The sequence below is a fragment of the Malania oleifera genome, chromosome 9 (genome assembly GCF_029873635.1).
Source record: "Malania oleifera isolate guangnan ecotype guangnan chromosome 9, ASM2987363v1, whole genome shotgun sequence".
NCBI classification, from domain to species: domain Eukaryota; kingdom Viridiplantae; phylum Streptophyta; class Magnoliopsida; order Santalales; family Ximeniaceae; genus Malania; species Malania oleifera.
The window spans coordinates 84,214,377-84,241,436 of record NC_080425.1 but is presented as its reverse complement, the minus strand read 5'-3'; the positions used below and the strand labels follow the sequence as shown (position 1 = coordinate 84,241,436).

The window sequence follows — 27,060 nt, the reverse complement described above, 5'->3', positions numbered from 1 at the left end:
TTTTAGGGTGTCTGATTGTTAACATTGTGGATCGTCTCGTAAGAATCATTGGATCTTGTATGTACAAAAATGGACATTTTGAATGATATTTTTGGTCGAGCTGGGGATACACATTTCGCTGTCTTCTTTTTCAAAAGCTACACGCCGTTGTGTGTCATCGGGAGTATACTTAACCTTGTGGGAGCACAGGCAAAAAAATGTAGTATTAAATTACATTAAATTTTTTTTTTGAATTACACAAATTTAAATTTAAAGCCTTAAATATATGCTTTCATCATTACACTTCTTGGAATTTAAATTGTAATGATCTCTCTTTTATTTTCTTTAAGTAAAATTTACTTGAGCTTATTAAGCAGGTGTTTGGTATCATTAGAAAAATGAAAATCAAAAATAGAAATAAAAACTAAAATCTAGAAACTAGCAATATGTTTGTTTAACATTTATAAAATTAATATAAATTAAAAAAATTCTCATTTTCACCTTTAAATCAAAATATTATAAAAATATGATTAAAATGATAAGATTACAAATAATACATATTTAAAAATTATTATAATAAAAATAAAATTTATTATAATTATTTTACTTAATTGTTCAACTTTCAAATTTTACTTTACAATAAAATTTTATTGAACATGATACTTGAAAAATAATAAAAGTATTTTGTAATTGGTTTTATTATTATTATTATTTGAAATTTAGGCATATTTTTCTTTTAATTATGTTTAAATCCATATGATCATTTAATTTTGATTTTAATTAAAATTGTATAAAATGAATAATTTAATTCAAAAAATTATTTATGAATATTAAAATATCAGACAATAAATTGTCAAAACAACGAAAATTGAAATAGAAAATTGAATATCTAATTTTTAATTTTTTGACAAACAACTAAAATTGAAATAGAAAACTTATAACATAAATAATAAGTCTTCTAAAAATGTCATTACATGTCATAAGTTTTTGACTATTATGGTAAAACATTATTTTTTATATTTTTTTTTGTTGACAGAAACATCTCTCCTTTGATTATGAAAAAGGCCCAAGTCATTAATAAAAATAATATTTTTTATAATTTTTATTCTATTTTTAAAATATGTATTCCATTATCATAATAAATTAAAATATAATGGAATTACAAGTAATGTTATAAAATTTGGTGGGCATTGACTATCTCACCAAGGAAACGGTCCAACGTTAATGGCTAGACTGTGGATTCAATGATAATTTAATATGAAATTTTATAATATTACATTTGAGGATTCCAAAATTCACAATTTGCTAGTTTAGCATCATCTTTTTTTAAAAGAGAAAAATGCAACAATTGAGTAGGAAAAAAAAATGATTTTGATCGGATTATATGCATTTTCAATTTAATATAAAAGTTTGGTCCAGTTTTAAGCTCAAACTAATACATTTTCGATCCAATAAATCGGGCTAAATTGAATTACTAACACTAATGATAAGTATTCATTAAAGTATCAAAAATATATTAGTCATCCAATTACTTGCCAACTTAAGAGTAGCTACTTTTTTTTCCCATGTGGAAGCTGCCATTGTCAAGCATATAAATCCATGAATAAAATATCAAGATTAAAAAACCACCATCACATAAAATGTGCACATTGCATTCCTGTAACACATATGTCACTATCATATAAACATTATAAAAATATTTTTTGATGGGGCAGTTAATTGTTGGCATTGTCATTTATACAAAGCAAAATTGTCCATTTACATTCTGCAAATCATTTCAGGAAATTGCGATAATTGTCGAACTCCAAAACTCCGAAAGTGCACTATGATTTTCACAAAAAGGAAGATTAGTGAATTTTATCCTTCTTTCCCTCAAGTCGAACACCTATGGTTCACATGTGCAATTTCAAATGGTGGCTAACAAAGTCACAACCCAATAATTCACAGAAAATTTTGGAAATGATGCCATTTTTTGTAGTTATTTGCAAAAAATAAAAATTCCCAGGCTTGTTTTTATGGTGGAATGTATCACCAATAAAAACCTCCAACAATTAAGCAAATCTATTGGTTTTCTTGTACCAACCACTGGGCTTGAAAATAAAATAAGCAGTCATCTTCTTTTACTGCAACATTTTGCACCAGTAAACATGACAATAGGAAAATGGTCAGCACTCTTCCATCCCACAAATTTTGTCACTTCCAATCATTGTTACTATTATAAACAAGAAGAGCTGCTTAAAGATTTCATCCTCATTCATATGGCATAGTTTTTGTTTGACCCGAAACCAATAATGCTGTTTACAATTGTTTACAAGATGGTACGATGGAAAGAAGGACAATGCATCTTGAGCGAACCAAATAACTGAGAACTGCTAGTGCAATGCCTTGAAGTGCTCTCTTTCACCAAGTACTTCCATGGATTAAAGTGGGGTTGGAGGAGCTGGAGAGCTTGCATTCAATCTATTGCTCAGGCATATAACTCAATGTTTGGTACACTACAATGAAATGGATCGGGTGTGAAATAGAATATAAAAAATTATGTGAATGTAAAATGATAGAATCTAATGCCATTTCGACCCATTCCATTCCATTCTTGTACTCCCCCAGTATCAAGAGCTGTGTCCTTCACTGTTGGAGCCTAGCCAATTTGTTTCCCCAACAAAACAACTTTAATGTATGAGCTGCTCCAAAACCAGAGAAGCAACAAACAAATCAGATTGCCTTGAAAAAAAAAAAAAAATCTATTCCATTTCAGCTCCTCCCAGTACCTGGCTGATTTGTCCACAACATCGCATTCTCATCTAGACTCTGAAATGAGAGGAGAATGTAGGAGATTGCAATCAAAGCTTCTGAATATGGCACATATCCAACGCCTGACAGTAGATATTTGTCAGCAAATTCATAAAAAAAATCCAAAATAGATAGAGGAGCAACCAATTCGTTAGATACCAAGCAGAGGATACAACTGAAAAAAGAAAAGGTAAAAGTTGAACATGCAATTAACAAGCTCTATGTTACTATGAAGTGAAAAACACCATATGCATATTTGACATAACTCTCACCTATAACTCAAAGCTTGCAAAGCGTGCAAGGAAATAATTTTAGCAGAGAACAGAAAATTAGACAATTAAAATCAGCTAGGTTGTGTGCATATCCTAGGAAATGAGATCGTCCAAATGATCTATCACCTTAAGATAGCATTCGGAAAAAAGGACATGCAAAACAATAAAGAAAATAAGATTTTTGGTGATCTATTGGTATATATTAAAAGAATAATATTCGTGAAACTTAAAAGAAGAGGAAGAAGAATGTAATTTACATTTTGCAATTTCTATAGTGATTACGTTTTCATCTTTAAAGCATCACCTTTTTTTTCGGTCCATTAAAGCATGTATTTGTGCATTATGCCTTCGAATATTATGGGGAAATATTCCATAAGACACCCAAATTCTCTTTCATGTCCAATAAATGACAGTTCTAAATCTGTTCAAATAAGTAGTTACATGGGACTGTCTTCCCAGATTAGCTTTGCCAAATGAGAAGTTGCTGGGTTATTCATGGACCTCTTGGTTGCTCATCTTTCCATGCTTTTCAGTAAAGGATTTTCTTCGATTCCATCAAATACAATATCCACTTTGAAATCTTGCTTCTTTGCTTTTAAAAACAATAATAAAGATAAAAACTGTCAGATTAGAGTCAAATGCATTCTTGTCAACACTAAAATCAAATTAATCTTTAACCGTGGTCACTTCTCACTACACATGTTGAGAGTAAGGACATCTAATCGTGAGTTAATAAAAAAATTAAAAAAAAAAATTAGAATTATGATGATTGTAGAAAATTAGAATAACAATCATAACTAGAAAGTGAATATACCTGTCCATAATTATGCTCCGAGAACGATTCTCAATTTGTCTGCAATATGTATCAATGTCTACCATGCTGAAGCCAGCTTGCACAAACAAGGTTGACAAGAGATCTTCAGAAAAGTAAAATGAGCACTGAAATGCAGAATTTTTTGGTTTAAATGTTATATATAAAAAAAAAAAAAGCATGCAGCTTCTTAAAGGCGTCCAGCATACAGAATACTTACAGTGCCATCTCCTCGAGCATAGAAATTCTCACTAATCATCTTCTTGCGGTCTTCTAGCTTAACCTGCTTTGTCCAGCAGCTTTTATGAATAGAGAAATTACATTACCCAGTAGCATGTTTCTTTCTATGAAGAAGTGACACGCAAACAATGTGGAAAAAAATGTAAAAATAAAATACTGAAGAAAGTTTTGTGGTTTTATTATTTTTCTTACAGAAAATTTCAAGAAAATATCCCATAAAATTTGCTTCAAACATTTGGAAAAAGTTGATATGATATTTCAAAAAAAAATGTTTAGTAAAAGTACTATCTATCTGTTGAAGAGTAAAAAATAAAAACAGTAAATAAATACTGATAAAACAAAAAATTCAAAACAGATAAAGCATAACTAACAAAAAAATATACTTTTTTTATATGCAACTTATAATGCGCAGTGGATGAAAGCCATGATAAATGCACATTGCAGCATACAAGACAACTATTTGATGGTTCTAGAGAGGAAAAACATGAAGCAATTGCACAAAATCAAAGATTTGATGTGAACTAAAGTCTAGGTCACTTATCATATAGTTGAAATAAGAAAGAAAAAATATAATAAGAAATAATAGAATTATGTTCACATTAAAAAAGAGGTGGAAATATTCAAGATTTGCCCAACTTGGCAAGAGAAATGGGCTCTCACTTACACTTGGGAAAAATTGTATATAGTAACAGTATGTAGAATTTTGTTGTCAGTAACAGGTATGGAAACAATGCTAACACGAGTGTTTTTCCTCCTTTTTTTTTTTTCTTTTTTTTAACAGAAAAAGAAGAGATCTCATTAATAGGAAAAGAAATTTACAAAAAAGGAGAATAAGACATCTCCTGAAAAATTTCTGGAACAAACCAAAAGGAAAAAACAAAGAAGAGAAAAAATCAAGTCAAAAGATTCCTCCACTCTCCCTGAACTTTCGAAAAGCTAACTCCCTTAAGAAACCCAAAACCATAGCTGTTAGAATCTTACGATTTGTGATTCAGTTCATACGATTTGTATCACATCTACACCAAATCAGTTTGAATCTTACTAGCAAATCTAGAAACAACTGAATCATTGTGAATCCATCGATTCACCGTTGCGAGTCTAACGATTCGATAAAAAAATATATCGATTCACACGATTCTGAACCTTTTGACTGGTGTGACTCATGAAGCTGAATCAGTTTTATTTGTTGCTATTCTTTAGGAGCTGAATCAGTTTTATTTGTTGCTATTCTTTAGGAGCTGAATTTGTTTTATTTGTTAGAATTATAACCATTTCTTCATGCTGATTTTTAGGCACTTAGCTGCTATGCTCAACAAGTAGCATATTTTTCAGCAATTCAGTTTTCATTATGCTGTATAAATAGATAGCTTGTTGCTCCATAAAAATCAGCCTTCTGCGGTCTCTAAATTAGTTTCTCTCATTATCCTTAGTCTCTGTTTTTCTAAAACATCCAACAAATTGGTATCAGAGCTATAGTCTTGAGGGACCTATGAGATTGAGAGAGCTCAAACACAACAACCTACACAGAATGAATTCAGAAAATTCATTCACTGCAATTGCACCTCCAGTGTTTGATGGAACAAATTATCAGATGTGGGCTGTTAGAATAGACGCCTATCTTGATGCTAATGATCTATGGGAAGCTGCTGAACAGGTATATGAAGTTCCACCCCTGCCAAACAATCCAACTCTTGCACAAATCAAAAATCAAAAGGAGATGAAGCAAAGAAAATCAAAAGCAAGAGCAACCTTGTTTGCAGCAGTCTCATCCACCATTTTTACCAGAATAATGACACTAAAAACAGCCAAGGAAATTTGGGATTTTTTAAAGCAAGAATACAAAGGAAATGAAAAGGTCAAAGGGATGCAAGTGCTGAATTTGATCCGAGAATTTGAGATGCAAAAGATGAAAGAATCAGAAACAATCAACTAATATTCTGACAGACTTCTTGGCATTGTCAACAAGGCAAGACTCCTTGGTACTGATTTTTCTTATTCTAGAATTGTTCAAAAGGTCCTAGTCACAATTCCTGAAAAGTTTGAGGCTACAATTTCATCTTTGGAAAACTCAAAAGATCTGTCAAGCATTACCTTGACAGAATTGTTGAATGCACTGTAGGCACAAGAACAAAGGAGGCTTATGAGGCAAGAAGGATCTGTGGAGGGTGCTTTTCAAGCCAAATCACAGAACAACAATGGTGGAAAGGACAACAATGGTGGCAAAAACGAAAAAAACATAACAAAAACAACAAGCCTAGAGGTTATGCAAGCAACAACAAAATAACCAAAACAGCAACACTCAAGTCTTTCCACCTTGCTCCTACTGCAAAAAAACCAATCATCCATAGAATAAGTGTTGGTGGAGGCCAGATGTAAGATGTCACAGGTGTGGTCAGTTAGGGCACATGGAAAGGATATGCAAGACTCAATAGCAACAAGGAGAAGCCAAGGCTACTGTGGATCAACCTCAAGAAGAGCAGTTGTTTGTGGCATCATGCTTTGCCACCAACAACTCCATAGAAAGCTGGCTTATAGATAATGGTTGTACAAACCACATAACTTATGATCGAGAGTTCTTCAAAAAGCTTGACAAGACTGCTATTTCTAAAGTCAGAATTGGAAATGGAGCACACATTGCAGTAAAAGGCAAACGAACAGTAGCGATTGAAGGCCACACAGGTCTGAAATTAATTTCTTATGTTTTATATGTTCCTGAAATTAATCAAAATCTTTTGAGTGTTACTCAGTTGTTGTAGAAAGGCTATAAGGTGTTGTTTGAAGACAAAAACTGTGTGATTAAAGATACAAAAGGCATAGAAGTGTTCAAAGTTCAAATGAAAGGCAAAACCTTTACCTTGGATTTGATGAAAGAGTAGGATGTTGTACACAAAGAAGATAGCAATACAGTGCTTTGGCCCAAGAGATTGGGGCATTTCCATCATGCCGCTCTACTTTTCATGAAGAAGAACAATCTGGTGAAAGGCTTGCCTGAATTAGAGGAGGAGTCTCCTAAATGTGCTGCATGTCAGTATGGGAAGCAAACCAAACTTCCTTTTCAACAAAACAAGGCTTGGAGGGCTACACAAAGGCTGCAATTAATACACACAGATGTGGGAGGACCAATGAAAACACCATCATTGAATGGCAGTAAGTATTATATTGCTTTCATTGATGACTACTCAAGAATGTGCTGGATTTATTTTATAAAGCTTAAATCTGAGGTTGCTGACATCTTCGGAAGTTTAAAGCTTGGGATGAAACTTAAAGGGGATGCAAAATGCAGGTGATAAGGTCTGATAATGGAACTGAATATTACGCTGAAAAATTTAACAAGTTTTGTAAAAATGCAGGCATCGAACATCAGCTGACAGCACCTTACACTCCTCAACAGAATGGTGTTGTGGAGAGGAAAAACCGAACAATTATGGAGATGACAAGGTGCTTGCTTCATGACAAAGGGCTGCCAAAGAAATTTTGGGCCGAGGCTGTAAATACAGCAGTTTTTCTGCTAAACAGATTGCCAACAAAAGCTTTGCTGAAAAGGACTCCATTTGAAGCCTGGTATGGCTATAAACCAAAGTTGCTTAGTCTAAAGACATTTGGTTGCCTATGTTTCTCTTGCATCCCTCAAGTTAAGAGAGACAAATTGGACAAAAAAGAAAAATCTGGGATTTTTGTAGGCTATAGCTCATTTTCAAAGGCCTACAAGATCTACATACCACAAAGCAACAAGGTAATTGTCAGCAGGAATGTACAATTCCTTGAGTTTGATAACTGGAGTTGAGAGAATGACAAGAAGCTTGAGGTTCGGGAGGAGAATGATGATATGGATGATGAACCTGTTAGAGGAACCAGATGATTCTCTGACATTTATCAGAGGTGGAATGTTGTTGTAATGGAGCCTGCAGGGTATGAAGAAGCTGCAACTGATTAGAAGTGGAGAGCTGCAATGAAGGAGGAGCTAAAGATGATTGAAAAGAACCAGACATGGGAGTTGGTAGACAGACCTAAACACAAGAAAGCTATAGGAATCAAGTGGGTTTATAGAACCAAGCTCAATCCTGATGGCTCTATAAACAAGTACGAGGCAAGACTTGTTGTCAAGGGATATGCCCAAATGTTTGGGGTAGATTTTTCTGAAACTTTTGGCCCAGTTGCCAGGTTGGATACCAAAAGGATGTTGCTGGCTCTTGTTGTACAAAAAGGCTGGGTTATACACCAAATGGATGTTAAGTCGGCCTTTTTGAATGGATACTTGGAGGAAAAACCAAGCTGCAATTTCAATTGCTAATAATCCACTGTTCCATGGCAAAACAAAACACTTCAAAATAAAATTTTATCTTCTAAGAGAGGCACAAATGGAAGGAGAAGTGCAGTTGATCTACCGCAGAACATAAAATCGAAGTGCTTACATCCTGACAAAGGCACTTCCGAAGATTAGATATGAATTCTTGAGGCAGAAGCTTGGTGTATGCAGCTCCAAAGTCAAGGAGGAGTGTTGACTGGTGTGACATATGAAGCTGAATCAGTTTTACTTGTTGCTATTCTTTAGGAGCTGAATTTGTTTTATTTGTTAGGATTATAACCATTTCTTCATGCTGATTTTTAGGCACTTAGCTGTTATACTCAACAAGTAGCAGATTTTTCTGCAATTCAGTTTTCATTATGCTGTATAAATAGATAGCCTGATGCTCAATAAAAATCAGCCTTCTGCAGTCTCTAAATTAGTTTCTCTCATTATCCTTAGTCTCTGTTTTTCTAAAACATCCAACAAAACCTATCATATGCTGACACACCCGACTAGTTTGAAATCTTAAAAACAATAGTTCTTTCTTTTTTATTGCTTTTATTTTTATGCAATTAGCTTCCATTCCTTGTCCATGTCAGATTTGTGCTAAAAAAAGGAGAAAATAGAACTTTAGGTCTGATTTTGTCTTCACAAAATCTTCTTCACTCTTGGAGGAGTTTTATGTCTTGTCATTAAGAAGAACCACCAGAACACTCACCAACTAAGGTGGTACTATTGTTCCGTTGTGTCGTTAAAGTTCAGAAGTTGATTTTTTTAGTAGTTTGTTCAATTATTATCATTTTTTAGGTTAATTTTTTTTTCTTTTTAACATGCGAAAGAATATGAATGAAATATTATTATTTTTTTAATTGCTGATAAACACCAAAGTCCAACTTTTTATTTTTTTTTCTTGATTCCTTCATTTAAACAACATAAAGTTCATTTTTGATTAATATTTCCTGACTTATTCTCTTATTTTTCATTTGTTTAGGGAATGAATACACATGAAATATGATTTTTAATTGTCAAAATTTAATTTTATTTTACTATTTTGCTTGTTATTTGTATATCAACATACGCATGTCATTTAGAATTGATTTTAAAAATTCGTACCGAATCTTACGATTCAATTTGATTCTCGATTCTCAATTCCCAAAACTGAAATTTCAACTCACGATTCAAATCTAGATTTGACAACTATGCCCAAAACCAACGCACCACAAAGAGGCTAATTAGTGGATCTTTTCCCAAACCAGCTGCCAAGCCCATTTTTTCCCCAAACAGATCTATGCATTGAGCTCCAACCATAACCCCTACAAAATTGCAAAAATACCACATTTCCATAACACAGCCCTATCCTTCCTCCTTCCAAAACCCCCAAATGAAGTAATCAATTTCATGAATCCACTCTCACTGAACTTTTGAAAAGCTAACTCAAAAAACCCAAACCCAAAGCACCACAAAGAGGCCAAAGAGTGAATCTTTTCCAAAACCAGCTGCCAAGCCAATTTTTTCCCCCAAAAATATCTGTGCATTGCACTCCAACCATAACCTCCACAACACTGCAAAAACACCACATTTCCATCACACAGCCCTATCCTCCCTCCTTCCATAACCCCTAAATGAAGTAGTCAATTTCATGAATGCACTAATAGGTCATATTCCAACGGCTCCCACAACATCTTCCTCATATTAGTTGTGTTGCTCATTTGGGTTCTCCAATCAAATTGTAATCATATTAGTGATGTCTTGATGGAACAGTTCTTCGTTCTGAATTTCCTTTGCTCAAACATTTTGCCTCTATCGGGATGCCTCACCTCTACACAACTATAACAAATCCCTACACCATCTCTCCAAACTATCAAGCATGGGCCTTTTATATTTCTACAAGTTTGAAAAAGGGGAGAGGTACATAGACTTCCCATTCCCTTAACCTTTCAAGAGTATGTCCAAGTCTAAAAGTCTTTACATTGTTCAAAGATTTGGGCCTTTGAAACAAGTGGATCCTTACTCTTGAATGTCCTCATCTTTTGCAAATCACATTCTAATTCTCATGCATTGCATCTCCCAAAATAGTTATTCCTCGAATCAAAAACTATTCTTGAAAAGTGAAACCTAACATTTGGACTCCTATCCATAAGTTAAGTGACTTAGTTCTTGTGAACTGTTATTCATGTTCTTTTTGTGCCTTTTGATTCTTCTCAATATGGTGGCCTTAAACTTAATATATCAAAACTCTCCTAGGAAGCTACTTGGCCTCTATACTTCAGCCTATTCCCAATAATATCTCTTCATTCTTTGAGCTTCCTTTATTGTGATATAAAGGGCTTACAGATAAATAGCTTTGAAGCAGAGATGTTGAGCACCTTATTCAGGTGATTTGGGATGAAAGGTTTAGGACCATTTAGAAATTAGTCTAGCATGACTTATTAATGTGTTCCTAAAAAGCACTAATTTAGGCCCCCATTTACCTTTGTTTTGTCTTCATTTATCTTGTAAATACCCTTTGATATCATAGTTTAGAGTTATGCAAGGTTTGTTCATATTTTAGGAAGAACAAGTTAAAACCAAGGAATTAAGCAATACAAGAAACCAAGGGAGTAATTGGGAAGCTCAAAGCTCAAATCGGATGCTCAACCAAACCCCTAGAGCCTCAACTCATCAAAGGAAAGAAGACCCTGCTCAACCATGTGGTGCGACTAGCTAACACAGGGGCGACCAGGTCACAAGCTGCAGACTCCAAGGTTCAGACTGAAAAAAAATTGCTGCAAGGTTTGACCAAGTGCTCGACCAAGTGATCCCAAGGGGTGACCAAGTCGAGATACTGAAGTCTACTGAGTCAAAGATACTAAGAGTCTCGACCAACAGCTCGACCAGGGAGACCATAAGGGGCAACCAAGTCGAGATCCTGAACTTTCCTGAAGACTGATATCCTGCAAGTCTCGACCAGCATCTCGACCAGCAAGACTCAAAAGTGTGACTAGGTCGAGAAGACCTGAATTTGAATTCCTAATTTCCCAAGAGTCTCGTCTAGGGCACGACCAGGGGAGAACGGGGGTGTGACTTGGTCGACAGATGCGAACTGCTTCGTGAGATCTTTGCAGAACTTTCCTATTTTGAATTTTAAACTTTGTAAACCCTTTTGGGTATAAATAATAGCTTCGTCTATGTTCTCAGGGTTCCTCTTTGGCCTCTCTTAGGTTAGTGATAGGCCTACGAAGCCATTGAGAGCCCTACGAAGCCATTGAGAGCCACTTAGATTAGGATTTATTGCTTTTCCTTTCAATTCTTGTACTGATTCGTGCAAGGATTCTTCAAAGGCCTGTGACAACTTGCAAGTTCCTTATGCTGTCACATAGATAGATGGTATTTTGATTGTATTCCCGATCGTTAGTGACAGACGTTCGAGTTGCAATTGAATGATTTTTACATGCTTTCTTTTACTGCTTTCCTTTACATTCTTTCTTTACTGCTTTCATTTCAATACCATGCAAGTTTACATCTTTGAGTGTGATGATACCCTACGGTAAAGGATAGCCTAGTTAGGGATCCAGTCACCTATACGGATTAGGCTACGATTCAGGTACGGGGTGATCTCGTGATCGTTGTGATAGAGTATACCCTGGTTCCCGATCTTGCTCTGGACGATTGGTGCACCTTCTCTACTTTATGCCATCTAATGGTTCACTTAGCCATTAGCCTAAAACGGATAGTTGACCAAACATAGCTAGCGCACATGACAGCCTAGGCGTGATTCATAATCTGAGATCTACTTTGTAGGAGTAGTGTTAACGTAAATTTACATGCTTTTAGTAGTTGTTAGAAAAACCTTTCAAAATCTCATCTTTTTCCTTTTTACACAAAGTGTAGTAAATTAGGCTAGAAATGGTTCATAACTGCACACCAGTCCCTAAGGATCGACACCCGACTTACTCACTATTTTACTGAACTTGGGAGTAGTTAGGTTTATAAATTTTATTTTTGGTAGTTTAGGACCCAAGCTTTGCCGAGCCTACCAAATTTTGGCGCCATTGCCGGGAACTGTGTTACGGCTGTAAGTCAATTTCTAGTTTAGAGTACTATACTTTGTTTTTCTTTGCTTTCTTTTATTTTTCTTTTTGTTTGATACTCTGAAGTCTTGATTGTGTACTGCATGTGTATATGTTGGGTTTGCGCTCTTTGGATCCTGAATTAGTGCCTACAGACCTGAGATTGAGAGATCTCGTAGGTCCATTAGAAAATCTACCTCTAGTCCCGAGTTAGCTGAGTCATTTGAACCTAAAGACATGGCTGAACGTAATCCCGTTCCCACCTTTCAAATTTTGAACCCTCGGGCTCCTCGCCAACCTGTGGTGGAGGAGCAACCTCTTCGGCCCCTTAGAGACTACTTCACACCCAACACATACACTTCGCCGTCTTGCATCCAGTTCCCTAATGTCGAGGCGGCGCAATTTGAGATCAAGACTTCCATCATCTTGATGTTTCCCAACTTTTATGGGAATTCTATTGAAAATCCTTGCAAGCATCTTGATGAATTTCTTGAAATTTGTTCCACCATCCGAATACCAAATTTTCGTGATGAGGCCATCCGATTGAGCCTTTTCCCGTTCTTTCTGAAGGGCAATGTCAAATATTGGTTGAATTCCCTATAGCCGAACTCAGTGACCACCTAGGTCACCATGCAACATGAGTTCTTAAAAAAATACTTCCTAATTGGGAAGACTAACCAGTTGAGGAAGGTCATCACTAGTTTCTCACAATTGGATGGGGAACTATTTTTCAAGACATGGGAGCGTTTTAGGGACCTCTTGCACAAATGCCCACATCACCAAGTCCCTAGGTAGCAATTAGTTCAGACCTTCTTTGAAGGGTTAGCTGAGCGAGACAAGGTCATGGTAGATGCATCCTGTGGAGGTACTTTCCTCACTAAGCATGAGAATAAGGCTTGAGCTCTTTTTGAGAACCTAGCCGAGAATTCTCAGCAACATGTTATTACTGCTCGTAGACCATTCGAACCTTCCTCTTCCAAACTTAAAGAAGTCTATGAGTTAGCCGCAAGCCATGTCCTTGCGCCCACACTGCACACCATAGTTAAAAAGTTAGATCAGTTCTTGTCCTTAGGACAGCAACCGCAGCCTGTGCACACCTGTTATAATTGCCCCCAAGTGCTTCCCCCACCTGAGTTTGTGCAGGAGGAACTTAAGGTCACCCAAAATTAGTACGATAGGCCGACCAATGATCCATGCTCAAACACATACAATTCTGGGTGGAATAAGCATCCTAACTTCTCCTAGAGGCCACAAGCTCCAGGTTTCCAATCTCAAAGATCTCAATAATCACCTACTGCTCTACCTCCTCGCCCATACCAAAATCTCAAAATCCTCCCGTTTCTGCCCCTAGACCTTCATCCTTTCAGCAACCATCTCCTCCTCAACCCAAATATGATACCTTTCAAGAGACGGTGCTGAAAGCCCTCAAGGGCATTAAAGCTAATCGCCAAATTGATCGGCAGTTTCTCCATTCCCACTCCCAGTCCATCGCCAAGCTAAAAGCCACCATAGAACAACTAGCTACCTCTTTGAGTAGGAGAGATGAGGGTAAATTACCAAGTCAACCTCTAAAGAACCCTAAGGGCCAATATGGGGTAGAATGTGAGCCAATTGCTAGACCTTCGTCATATAATGAGCCCAGGCTATGACCATTCTTCAAAATGGTAGGGAGGTAAATAATAGGGTTGGGGAGAAGTTAGAACAATGAAAGGGTAAGGAGAAGAAGAGGGAAGAACCTGTAGATGAACTATGTAATCCTCCTTCTCCTAGTCCGGTAGCTAATACTGAGACACCTACCCTCTCCAACGATGGAGCACTTCCCCATTATGTTCCTACAGCTCCTTACCCTACAGCTCTTCATGCACCCTCTAAATCTAAGAAGGAAGTCACCACTAAGTCCATCATGGACACATTCTGACAAGTTAAGGTCAATATCCCTCTCTTAGATGCTATCAAGCAAATGTTTGCATAGGCCAAGTTCCTCAAGGACTCGTGCATGCAGAAGCGAAAGTCAAGGATGCATATGAACAAACAAGTAAGGCTAGTCGAGCACGTGAGCTCAATTCTAGGTCACCTTCCTCCAAAACTAAAAGACCCCAATGCTCCTACTATCTCGTGTGTAATCGGCGATTACACCATTGATAGGGCTCTTTTAGATTTTGGGGCGAGTGTAAACCTCCTTCCGTTCTCAGTCTATAAGTAATTCAATTTAGAAGAGCTGAAGCCCATCCCGGTCACCTTGAGTTTTGCCGATCGATAAATAAAAAGAACCCAAGGTGTGATAAAGGACGTCTTGGTCAAGGTCAAGGAGTTCTACTATCCTATGGACTTCATCGTCTTGGATATGAAACCTTCCGACTCAACTAAGGATCCAATCTCTGTCCTATTAGGACGACCATTCTTAACTACGGCTAATGTCTACATTCAATGTAGGACTAGGATTATGGACATGTCCTTTGGCAACATGCAATTCCGACTGAATGTATTTCACGCTTCCCATCATCCACTTGATGACGTCCAAGTTGTGGACGTTGATATGATTGATAAATGTGTTGAGGAAGTGGCTCCTTAAATTCTGTGGAGGGACCCTCTAGAGGATACACTTCAGCCAGAGAGTCCCTCTATATCTGGCCTGGAGGGCCTGTACAATCAAATTCTTGCCATTCATTATTTGGCTTCCAAATTAAAGAGATGGTTGCGGGTAGGTGAGACATGGTTTAATGAAGAAATGGTGGAATAAATCACTCTTTTCGAACTAGGGTAAGTTCGACATGAGCTTTCATTGCGTCTGGTTGAAGACGGTAAACTTAGCGCTTCCGGGAGGCAACCCAAGTATTTTTCTTTTCCTTTTGAGTCCTTAGGGTGTACATTGTAGTGTAATTAGGGTTTAGAGTAATTAGAGTAGGTTTTAGATTAGTTGGGGGTGCGACTAGGGCGCAACTAGCACGCACATGCGCAACCTAGTCGAGCCCTAAAAGTCTTATGAGCTTCCAAGTACTGAGAAGTTCGACCATGGGTGTGACCATGACAACTTTGACGTGACCTGGTCGAGTCTCTAAACTTCTCTGAATTTGTAAATTACCGAGAGATTCAACCATGTGCGCGACCATGGTCAAAAGTCAGTGTTCCTGTTTTCAATGGGGGGCACGACCTAGTCGAGACTGTCGAAAGTCACGTTTAAAACCCTTTTTCCCGCGAAGCTCGAAACCACTTTCTCTTGACTCCTTCGCTCCTCCTTCGTCGCGCCTCCCTTCGACCTAGTCGCCCGAGCTCCCATCACCACCTTCGAGCCTTCGACGACCCTCCGGCAACCAGATTTAGCTTCGGCGATCTCCCCTTCGTGTGAAGCCCTGTTCGATGACCTAAGGTTTTGGCCAGTTGTTTTCTTTGCAACTGTGTCTCTTCGTTTTCTCCATTGTTCTCTCTCTCCACTCCCAGTCGATTTTCCTCGAAGATGCATCTACGTTCGGGATCTCGGACTGACGCGAAGCAAGCCCAATCACCATGATTTGCAGCTAGGTAGCAAAGGGTCCAAGACTCACCGAGGGAAGAGTCTTCTTCATCCAGGGGTCAAGCGGCCCCAAGTGAGCACGAACGGACTTCGGGGGAGATGAGGGCACCACGGGTGAACCTTGAGGAGATGCAGTTGCCCTTGGTGCGTTTTGCTGCGCCAACCACTACTGAGCAAGCCCCGAATGTTACCCCGAGGCTTCCGGCGACCATGTCTAACCAGCTAGTGCCGCCCCAAATCCTTAGGCCAACCATGCCAACCCCCGCCTAAAATCCGCCGTTTGATGGCGGCAATTGTGCAAGTTGTGGTCACTACAATGGCAAACCCTTCATTTGTTCCCGACGGTACTCTTGATAATCCTTATCCTATTTCTGATTTTGATTCTAATTCGGCTTCGGACTAGCTGTGTAGGATCCATCTTTTGTGGCGCTCACTCTCTCTGAATATGTATTGTGCGTATGCACACTTTTGTTATTTTTATTTCTTTTCTTTTCTTTTATTGTATCACCATGTTTTTGTGTGGTTGTACTTATGCTTTGATGTTTCTACCTGCAATGTACAGCCTATGAAATTAATGAAAATACATGGTGCTTTTGCATACTTGTCTTTTGTGCTTGGGTGTACCATTGCAGTGTCTCTCTCTTTCTGCATTTTATGTGGTTGTTACTCACGCAAGTACACCATTTGATATCAAAGCACCATGCAGTGTTTCCTTCCCTTTCTTTCTAGGTTCTTTCTTTTCATAATTCAGTGGGGACACTGAAGTTTTAAGTTGGGGGTAAGGGGTTAGGAAAACACTACACGGCACATGTTTGAGCACAAAAATGACAGACTCTTTAAAAGTTTTCAGTGACATTATTTGTTTTATGCCATGATAACACTGTTATACCCTTTACATACCTCTATATCACCTACATGTTACATGCTTAGGCTTATCTTTTAGATGACTTTGTTGTGCTCACTAACGAAGTAGTGAGTTGTTTGTGCGTACTCTCACATAATATAGCCAATGCACTGTTTTGCCACTCTATGAGGATTGATTAATGGTGCATTCGTTTTAATACTATTGTGTAAGTTCTTGTATTCACATGGAACTTCGCAAGGCTAAGGCGCACTTTCACATGATTTGTAGCACTTAGGGTTCCATGAGAGCACTGAGAGAACAACTGTAGCAACTATGACACCTTGTGAGGTCTTGTTGAGCCTTTCGTTTTTTCATGAGTTTTTGACATCAAACTTTGAGTTCACGGAACTCAACTTTTCTTCTCTGGATATTCCTTGCATGCTAGTCTCTACATTTGCATTTACTAGCCTAGAGGTGATGTCTAGTGGGGAGATATAAATTGTAACCTACTCAAGACATGAAAATTAAGCCACCCCTAGAGATAGATTTCTTTTTTAGCTTAATTCCCTATCGGTAGTATGAAGATGACAAAAGTTGTGAAAATTGTCCTAACTGACCATGAAAAAAAAAATGTAAAAAGGATTAGCAGAAGAGAAAAAAAAAATGAAAAATACATAGAATACCTGCTCCAAATATAAAAGGGTCAAGCTAGGGACACAACACACATGATCCTGCATGTATGAAGCTTCTTCAGTTGTCCGATCCATATGATGTATTCACGCCTAGTTTATGGATAAGTCAATCTAGGGCGGTCTTGGTTGGATGTGGTGAGAAAGTAAGAAGACGCTAGGGTGAAGGACCCGACACCTCATTAGTAGGCTAGATCCCATTCTTATGAGACTAGTTCACTCCATTTTTAGCGTTAGTTCTTCAAAGTATGTGGGATGATTAATCATGACATTCTTTTTTTTTTTTTTTTGATCAATAAAGGTAAATATATTGATCAAAATCGTATATGTACAAGTACGCTGGGCATACCCAGGATATATCAAACTTGCAGATCAAAATCAACAAGAGGTAGGACCATCAGATCTACCTATCTAACCAACATGGTATCTCAAAATTACAGAACAACTGAAAGCATTCCGATATCGTAAAACATATTAAATTTATCAAAAATTGCTCTGTAAGTGTACCTTTTTATCACTTCAATCAGCTCCGAGGAAGAGATCATCTTACCTTCGAACTTCCTCCTGTTTTTGAAGTGCCATAAAAATACACAATAGCAGCCAAGCACAACTTCTTCCCAATAGATTGGATCCCCGTACCCCTAGCTTCCTTATGCAACCATTTCAGTGCAAATTTCAAAGTGGACATTGCCCTTGTTATACCCAGCCAGTCCCTGATTTGATCCCATACCCCTTTAGTGAAGCAGCATGAGAAGAATAGATGCTCATTGGTCTCCATCTCTGAATTACAAAGCACACATTCCCGGTTGATTTCTTCCCCTTTGATTTTATCACTTGTTAGTAATTTCCCTTTAACTCCCATCCATAAGGTGAACGCATGTTTTGGGATACTGCCACAATTCCAAACTTCTTTATGCCACAAAACAGTCCCCCCCTTGCTTCTCCAATAATCATAGGCCAATGGTGAAGAAATCTGCCCATCTACCACCCACTGGTTTACAAGGATCTCAGCTGTCCTGATATCCCCACAATTCTGCATTAAGTGATTCTTTAGTTCCACCAATTTTTTAAATAGAGGAGAATCATCATGCTTAGCCTCCACTTCCCAGAAGTTTGAGTCCCTTAAGTATATTTGATGAATCCATTTGGACCAAAGAGAATCCTTCTTACTTTGTCTATTCCATAAAGCTCGAGTAAGTAGTGCTTTATTCCAAGCATTCAAATCAAATATCCCCAAACCCCCTTCCTTTTTCGGGTGACATAGCTCTTTCCAAGCAACCGAGGGCTTCTTCTTTCCTCCCCATAAGATTGATCTACACAATCTCACCACATGTTCCAGGACAGATTTTTGAATTGGAAAAATAGCTAAACAAAAGCATTCTACTCCCTGTATAACAGAATTTACCAGCTCCAGTTTACCCGCATAGGAAATTGTCTTAGATGACCAGCTACAGAGGAGTTCAGAAATCCTGTTGATCAAAGGGGCATAGTGCATTTTGTTCAACCTTGATGCTGCCAAAGGAATTCCCAAATACCTATAAGGAAAACACCCTTCCTGGAAATCTGTTAATCTTCTAATTTGCTCCAACTCCACTGCCTCGACTCCAGCATGAATTAGGTTGGATTTTAAATTGTTAGCATACAGCCCTGAGCACCTCGAAAAAGCCTCAAGACAATTTAATAATGCCTCAACAGAACTGGAATCACCTCTTGAGAACATGATCAAGTCATCGGCAAAAGCAAGATGGGAAATTTTTAACTGCTCACATCTTGGGTGAAATCTGAATTTCCTATTATTTTCCAAACCAGATAACAATCTAGACAGGTACTCCATTCCAATCACAAATAGAAGGGGAGAGTGAGAATCCCCTTATCTAAGTCCCTTCCTTCCTTCAAAGAAACCATGATATCCTCCATTGATGGACAGTGAGTAGCTGGTAGTGGTAACACATTGAGTCACCCAATTAACCAAGACCCCTGGAAAGATCAGCTTTACCATCATTTCTTTAATAAATTTCCAGGACATCATGTCATAGGCTTTCTTGAGATCCACCTTTAGCATGCATCAAGGTGAAACCCTCTTACTTGCATACTTCCTCACAATCTCCTGGACTAAATACATATTTTCTACCATGCTCCGGTGCTTTACAAATGCAGATTGAGCTGGATTCACTATGTCATCAAGACACGGTTTAATTCTGCCTGCAATAACCTTTGTAATCACCTTATAAATAATGTTACAGCAAGAGATGGGTCTGTAATCCTGTACCGTATCAGCATGCTTCGACTTAGGAATTAAAGCAATCACCGTATGGTTAATTTGCTTCAGTAATTTCCCAGTTCCAAAAAATTCTTTGACAGCCATAACAAACTCCTTTCAGTTGTGTTCCAAGTTCTCTTGAAGAAACAAGCTGTAAATCCATCAGGTCTTGGAGACTTGTTGTCCCCTATACTAAACAAGGCCTTTTTAATCTCACAATCAGTACTAGGGGAGATCATTTGAGCAGCCTGATCAGCATTGATAATCTTTCCCCTTGCTACAACCTGTGGGTCAACATTCTCAGTTATCTCCTCATTGCCCAGAAGATTCTTGTAATACGCTAAGAATTCCTCAACTACTTGCTGTTGAGAGGAGGTTCTAACACCATTTCCTTTTTTTACAACAGAGATATGATTTCTATTAACTTGTCTTCTCATTAAAGCATGAAAGAAAGAGGTGCCTTTATCACTGTCCCTTAGGTATTTTGCCTTCACCAGCTGGGAGAGGAACAGTCTATTGACTTCTGCTAGTCTGTTGGCCTCCACTTTCTTTTCTAACAGCCTCCTTTGTATTTCCAAATCCCCAGGAGAGTCATGAAGCAATTGCTGAACCTCCACCATTTCATCCATAGCACACTCTGCCCTTGTTGTAATATGAGAGAAGTGCAGTGAGTTAAGATTCCTCAAAGGTTGCTTCAGTGCTTGTAGCCTTTTCACCAATCTGAATTGGGCATACCCCTGAACATTCAGGTCCCAGCCCTTTTTAATTACTTCCTCAAAATTGTTATGGTTCACCCACATATTAAAGAACTTAAAAGGCCTCCTTCCATAATTCGCCTCCTCAAACAGAGAAACAACACAGTAAGAGTGAGCAGAATACACTCCAGGGAAATGAAATTCAGTGTGAGCAGAAAAACCAGATAAAAACCAGTTGTGGTTCACTACTGCTCTATCCAGTTTACACCACACATTGCCATTCGTCCAAGTGAGGTAACACCCAGATGAGTTAAAGTCTGAAAGGCTAGCCTCATTGAAATAGTCATTAATATCCTTCACTTCGTAATCTGTTACAGGGGCACCATTCTGCTTCTCCTCACCTGCTAACACACAATTGAAATCTCCCATAACCAGCCATGGGACATTAGATGTCTGGCTGAATTCCAAAATATCCTGCCATAAAGGTCTTCTGGAAACAATAGTGTTAAACCCATAAACAAAGCTTAAATCAAAACTGTTTGCTGTTATAGAGCAAACAACATGGCAATGTATTACCTGAGCATTCATTCCCAGCACCTGCAGCTGTACTTTGTGGGGATTCCAAAACACCAGTATTCTTCCAGCCCTATGGTGTTCAAAATTGTTGACCTGCTTCCACAAACGAAACTTTTTATTCATTAGTTTTATAAGGTTATCATTGGATAGTTTAGTTTCTATTATACACATAACATCAATTTTATTTTTCTTCATGAGGTCAAAAACCCCATTTTGCTTCAGGGCCTTGTTAAAGCACCTAATATTCCACACGGATATCTTCATGATGCAGGTTGGGAGCCCGACTCCCTCTTCCTGGTTTGACTGTTGATAGCCCCTCCCTTCTTTGCAGCTTTCTTACTTTTTACTAGAGTGAATTCCTCATTCAGATTCTTACCAGTCTGGTTCACTTCCTTCTCATTTGCACCAACCTTAGGACATCCCCTGGCTGGCTCGGCACATACTGCCTCTTGATTCTGATCATTAACCGACTGATCCTGCCCTGATTCATTTACTACACTCTAAATTCCTACCCCTTCCTGAGTAATCACTCTCTGGTTATTTTCAACTCCTATTCCTCCCTGATTTTCTCCATCCTTCAAAATATTTCCATGCGTAGGCTTCATTCCTTTATCATTTTCCACTCCCTCCTCAGCAATCAGAACACTATTGCTCTCATTCTCAGGGCAAACCACATATTCATCAGACATTCCATCTTGGTGTTGGAATTGAAATCTATTCCCAAAATCAGCTTCCAGAAATAAATCACAATCAATATTCCTCTGAGCACTGCCTTTTTCCTATCTTAACTGCAACCCTTTATCAGTCTTACTTTGTAACTGAGAAGTCCCTTCACTACAATCTGAACTGACATTGCATGGAGCTGGACCCTTCTGCTGCCCCTGATTAAGATCACAGGTTTCAGTTCCCCCCAACAAATTATTCGAAACATTTACCTCCTTTCCTTTATCTTGCTTCTCATCTTTTTTATTTTCACTCTGAGGCACACCAGACTTATTCCCAAGGCTGGACTCCTTCACCACATAAATCTTCGACCCAGAAGTACCTTTTTTTCCTTCTTCAACCCACAGATTTCTACAGTATGCCCAATAGATCTGCAAAAGGAACAATACCTGGGGAGGTTCTCATAAACCATCTCTTGAAACATCTCTTCATCATCTCACAGCCAGACCTTTATACAGTGTTTGATCTCTTTAGCTACATCGATCTCCACCAGGACCCTGGCAAAAGAGACCCTTGCTTGCATAGTGGTTAATTTGTCTGCACACATAGGTTTCCCCAACTCTGAACATATCCTTCCCAAAGCCAGTGGAGTCCACATCTCGATTGGGAGATTCTTCAGTTGGACCCAGACAGGAAGAGAAGTCCTATGTTCAGGCCCAAACTGAAAGTTCTTAGGCATCCTTTTCATGAACAGAGTGCTATCATAAACCGCATAAGGGGCTCTTTGAAGCACTTCATCCATATCTTCCTCTTTTTGGAATTTAAACACCAACCATCCTTCACTATGTCTGATATAATTACATTTAGCTCTCCAGGAGCTCACCACTGCACTCATTGCCGCTTTACCAAGAAACTTCCCCACGAAATATCCTACAAGGCACTTGAGATAAGAGTCCTCAGGCCTAGCCAAATCTGAGTTTGGCAATCTCGCACCATTACCATCCGACTGGAATGCTGGAATGGGAGAACAGTAATGAGGATTTTGATTATGAGCAAAGAGGTCAGACCAGGGGACTTTTTTATTATTACGGATAATAGTTCTTCCATCCTGATCCATCTGTTCCTTCCTTTCATTACCCCTCCCATCCTCCTTGTCCTTTCGAGCTTCCTCACTCCCCTTTTCCCATCTCAACAGTGTCTTTCAAACCAAGAGTTACAGGAACCAAAGGGTCCTCATCATCCCATAGTCTCTTTCCTTCAATTTCTTTCCCATGATTTTCCTTTTCAACAGATGGCAAGTCACTTTCCATTAAGCCAATCGCCTCCATTATTTTCCCATTAAGCACCATCAAAGTTGATTTAGCAAGGTCACCAAAAGCATCTGCCACCTTTGAGCCAAAAGGGGAACATGCAATGAGACCCAGGCGTTGCTGAAGAAGCTCTAAGAGGGCAGCAGGGGAGTGTAGGTCCTTAGACTCCTGAAATTTCTTCTCTACCTCCTTAGACATTCTCAAGTATTCCTCGAGGATTTCATGATCCTTCTTCGAAGCCCATTCCAACTCGTTACCCCCTACACAATATATTTCAGAGCATCTGCAACCCTCTCCTTCATGTTACCTTGTTTTCCTTTAGATCCTTGTGCCCCAGCCGCTGGATTGCGACCCATCGAAGCACGAAGAACAGTTCAAATTTTCAAAATTCACATAAGCGGGAAAATGAAATTTGAAAAAAAAAACTCAGATCTATCAATCACGAACAGGAACTGTAAATCAATGAAAAACAAATCCAGCAACCTTCGATTATGCAGATCCACTTCAAATCCAACAATCAACCACAGAAATTGAAGAAATCGATCAACCACAGCCCTAATCACCCGTGGGAATGCACCTTCTAGAGAGAAGGGGGAGTTTCTCTCTCTAACATCACCCGTTCTCTTCCTATTAAATTAATCATGACATTCTTCCACACATATGAGAGTGAACCCATATTCTTGAGTGTTTTTGAGAGTATGCCAATGAGGCTGAGTCAAGACGACCATTCTGTAGGTGTCCAAGGGCAACCTGAATGTGATGAATCATTCACTTTACACTTGCCTTGTGATATGGCCTATCTATACTTGAATTTATATGATAATATAACTCTGAATTCCAATTGCTGGTTGATTATCTATGAGTTGTGCTTTTCTTGATGGCTATACAATGTTGAGACTTGCATAAGTGATTTGCTTTGGAGTTGTTTGTATAGTAGAGTTATGTATGAAAGAGTCTGCTTGTAATTAGGTTATATTCTTGTATGTGAAATGGCATGATTATGTTGCATGTGATCTTATTTGATGTTTCACTAATATTGGTGTTTGTGGGTATCGCCTTGGAAACCCTCACGAGACTATAACTTGTCCACTAGGGTAACCTAGGGGTTTAAAGCTTTGTTGCAAACGGTAAATGCAATCGTGTTTCCCATGAAAGAGGAGGTAGATAGGATTTTATAGCTTTCTTAGTTTTTTTACTCGAGGACTAGCAAAGTGTAAGTTGGGAGTTGTGATGTATTCCTAAAATGCACTATTTTAGGCCCGCATTTACCTTTGTTTTGTCTTCATTAATCTTGTAAATACCCTTTGCTATCATAGTTCAAAGTTATGCAAGGTTTGTTCATGTTTAAGAAAAAACAGGTTAAAACCGAGGAGTTAAGCAATACGAGAAGCCAAAGGAGTAATTGGGAAGCTCAAAGCTCAAATCAGATGCTCAACCAAACCCCGAGAGCCTCAACTCATCAAAGGAAAGAAGACCCTGCTCGACCATGTGGGGCGACTAACTAACACAGGGGCGACCAGGTCACAAGCTGCAGACTCCAAGGTTCAGACCGAAAAATATTGCTGCAAGGTTCGACCAAGTGCTTGGCCAAGTGATCCCAAAGGGTGACCAAGTCCAGATACTGAAGTCTACTAAGTTAGAGATACTGAGAGTCTCGACCAATAGCTCGACCAGGGAGACCTTAAGGGGTGACCAAGTCGAGATCCTGAACTTTCCTAAAGACTGATATCTTGCAAGTCTCGACCAGCAAGACTCAAGAGTGTGACTAGGTCGAGAAGACCTGAATATGAATTCCAGATTTCCCAGGAGCCTCGACCAGGGCGCGACCAGGGGAGAACAAAGGTGCAACCTGGTCGACAGACACGAACTGCTTCGCGAGATCTTTGCAGAACTTTCCTATTTTGAATTTTAAACTTTGTAAACCCTTTTGGGTATAAATAATAGCTTCGTCTATGTTCTTAGGGTTCCTCTTTGGCCTCTCTTAGGTTAGTGACAGGCCTAGGAAGCCATTGAGAGCCACTTAGATTAGGATTTATTGTTTTTCCTTTCAATTCCTGTACTGGTTCGTGCAAAGATTCTTCGAAGGCCTGTGACAACCTACAAGTTCCTTGTGCTGCCGCATAGATAGATGGTCTTTTGATTGTATTACCGGTTGTTAGTGACAGACGTTCGAGTTGCAATTGAATGAATTTTACATGCTTTCCCCTACATGCTTTCTTTTACTGCTTTCCTTCATATGCTTTCTTTACATGCTTTCTTTACTGCTTCATTTCAATACAATGCAAGTTTACATCTTTGAGTGTGATGATACCCTAGGATAAAGGATAGCCTAGTTAGGGATCCAGTCACCTATACGGATTAGGCTATGGTTCGTGTACAGGGTGATCTCATGATCGTTGTGATAGAGTATACCCTAGTTCCCAATCGTGCTCCGCACGATTGGTGCACCTTCGCTACTCTATGCCATTGAATGGTTCACTTAGTCATTAGCCTAAGACGCATAGCTAACCGGACATAGCTAGCGCACACGACAGTCTAGACGTGATTCATAATCTAAAATCTACTTTGTAGGAGTAGTGTTAACGTTAATTTACATGCTTTCATTAGTTGTTAGAAAAACCTTTCAAAATCTCATCTTTTTCCGTTTTACACAAAGTGTAGTAAATTAGGCCAGAAGTGTTTAATAGCTGCACACCAGTCCCTGAGGATTGACACCCGAATTACTCATTGCTCTACTGAACTTGGGAGTAGTTAGGTTTATAAATTTTATTTTTGGTAGATGAGGACCCAAGCCTTGGCGAGCCTATCACTTATTTACTAGCACCTGGATAGATAGTAGATACCTAAATCTCCACCTCCAATGAGTTTGCTAGGATGAGGTTATAGCTTAGTTGACATAATAAAAAAACCGTGATGAGGTCGTTGTTGTTGCTTGGGTACAACTTCACCATAGAAGAAAATAACAAAAAAGGCAATCTAGTGCACAAAGCTCCCACGTATGCGGAGTCTGTGGAAGGGGCGGACCACGCGTAGCAAAAAAAAGCATGCACATGTATTGATGATTAGCACAAAAGAAAGGCCTAAAGGCAATGCTAGACATGGAAGGGGAAATAGGACGCATACTTGAGCAAAATCTCCAATGGCATAATCTCGTACAAGAACATGACCATCTGGCTGCAAATTAATAAAACCATAACAAGCCACATAGACTAACAGCATAAACAAAGAAGAAATGAGAAAAGGCAAATATATCTAGCAATAGCACAATGACATGTCAAAGCTACCTTAAGTACTCTTTTAATGTTCTGTAATATTAAGGGCATCTTCTCTGGGGAGACTGCGGATAGCATAAATATCTGCTAAATATGTTAGGCATATATTTGCTATATAGACACAGCATCCTGTTGGGGAAAAAAATGAATGGTGGCAGCACCCATGCAAATATGAAGAACAATATCTAGACAATGAGTTAAAGAAACAATTAAATGCAAGAGCAAGAACATACCAAGGTAACAACATCAACAGAAGAGGGTCTAATCTTCTCACAAAGATTGCCATTCGTAACATCACAGACAAATGCATTTATCTGGTCTTCTCTGAAAGCCAAATGCGACTGCATTAAGTTGCATAACTAAACTTAGGCACAATCCCACCTTACTATTCACATTACAATTTGCGTAACTCTCAACATTAATAGATTCATTTGGTCGCTAAAAAATAAGCAAATTAATACCATAAATAGGAAAATGAAGATGGCAAAAATTCAAATGCACAAACACATGCTTTATTGATCAAATTGACAACAAAAAAGGACAAACCTTTACAAGAGCTATAGCATGTGGTGAAAAATCACAAGCATGAACATAAATGTTAGGATATGCAGCCACAAGAGGAAAGATAGTATTGCCAGCTCCACAACCAACCTGCAACATTTTTTAATCATTAGTTATCGACAGTAAAACAAAGGAAAAGAGAAAAGGCATAGATATCTTTTTTAGTACAACAAAATTCCAAAGTTTCAACAGTCGTCAAACGCGCCGATGGCCTTGCACCTTGCAGCATCTCTCCTCCCTTTACAAGGGG

At 38.5% G+C, this 27,060-nt stretch overlaps 1 non-coding gene across 1 annotated transcript; it reads right to left on the bottom strand.

The window, feature by feature from the left end:
• Positions 1 to 13,108: 13,108 nt before the first annotated feature.
• LOC131165194 (small nucleolar RNA R71) lies at positions 13,109 to 13,214 on the bottom strand. Its single transcript, XR_009139510.1, has one exon. It is a non-coding gene; the product is annotated as a small nucleolar RNA R71 (small nucleolar RNA).
• Positions 13,215 to 27,060: the final 13,846 nt, after the last annotated feature.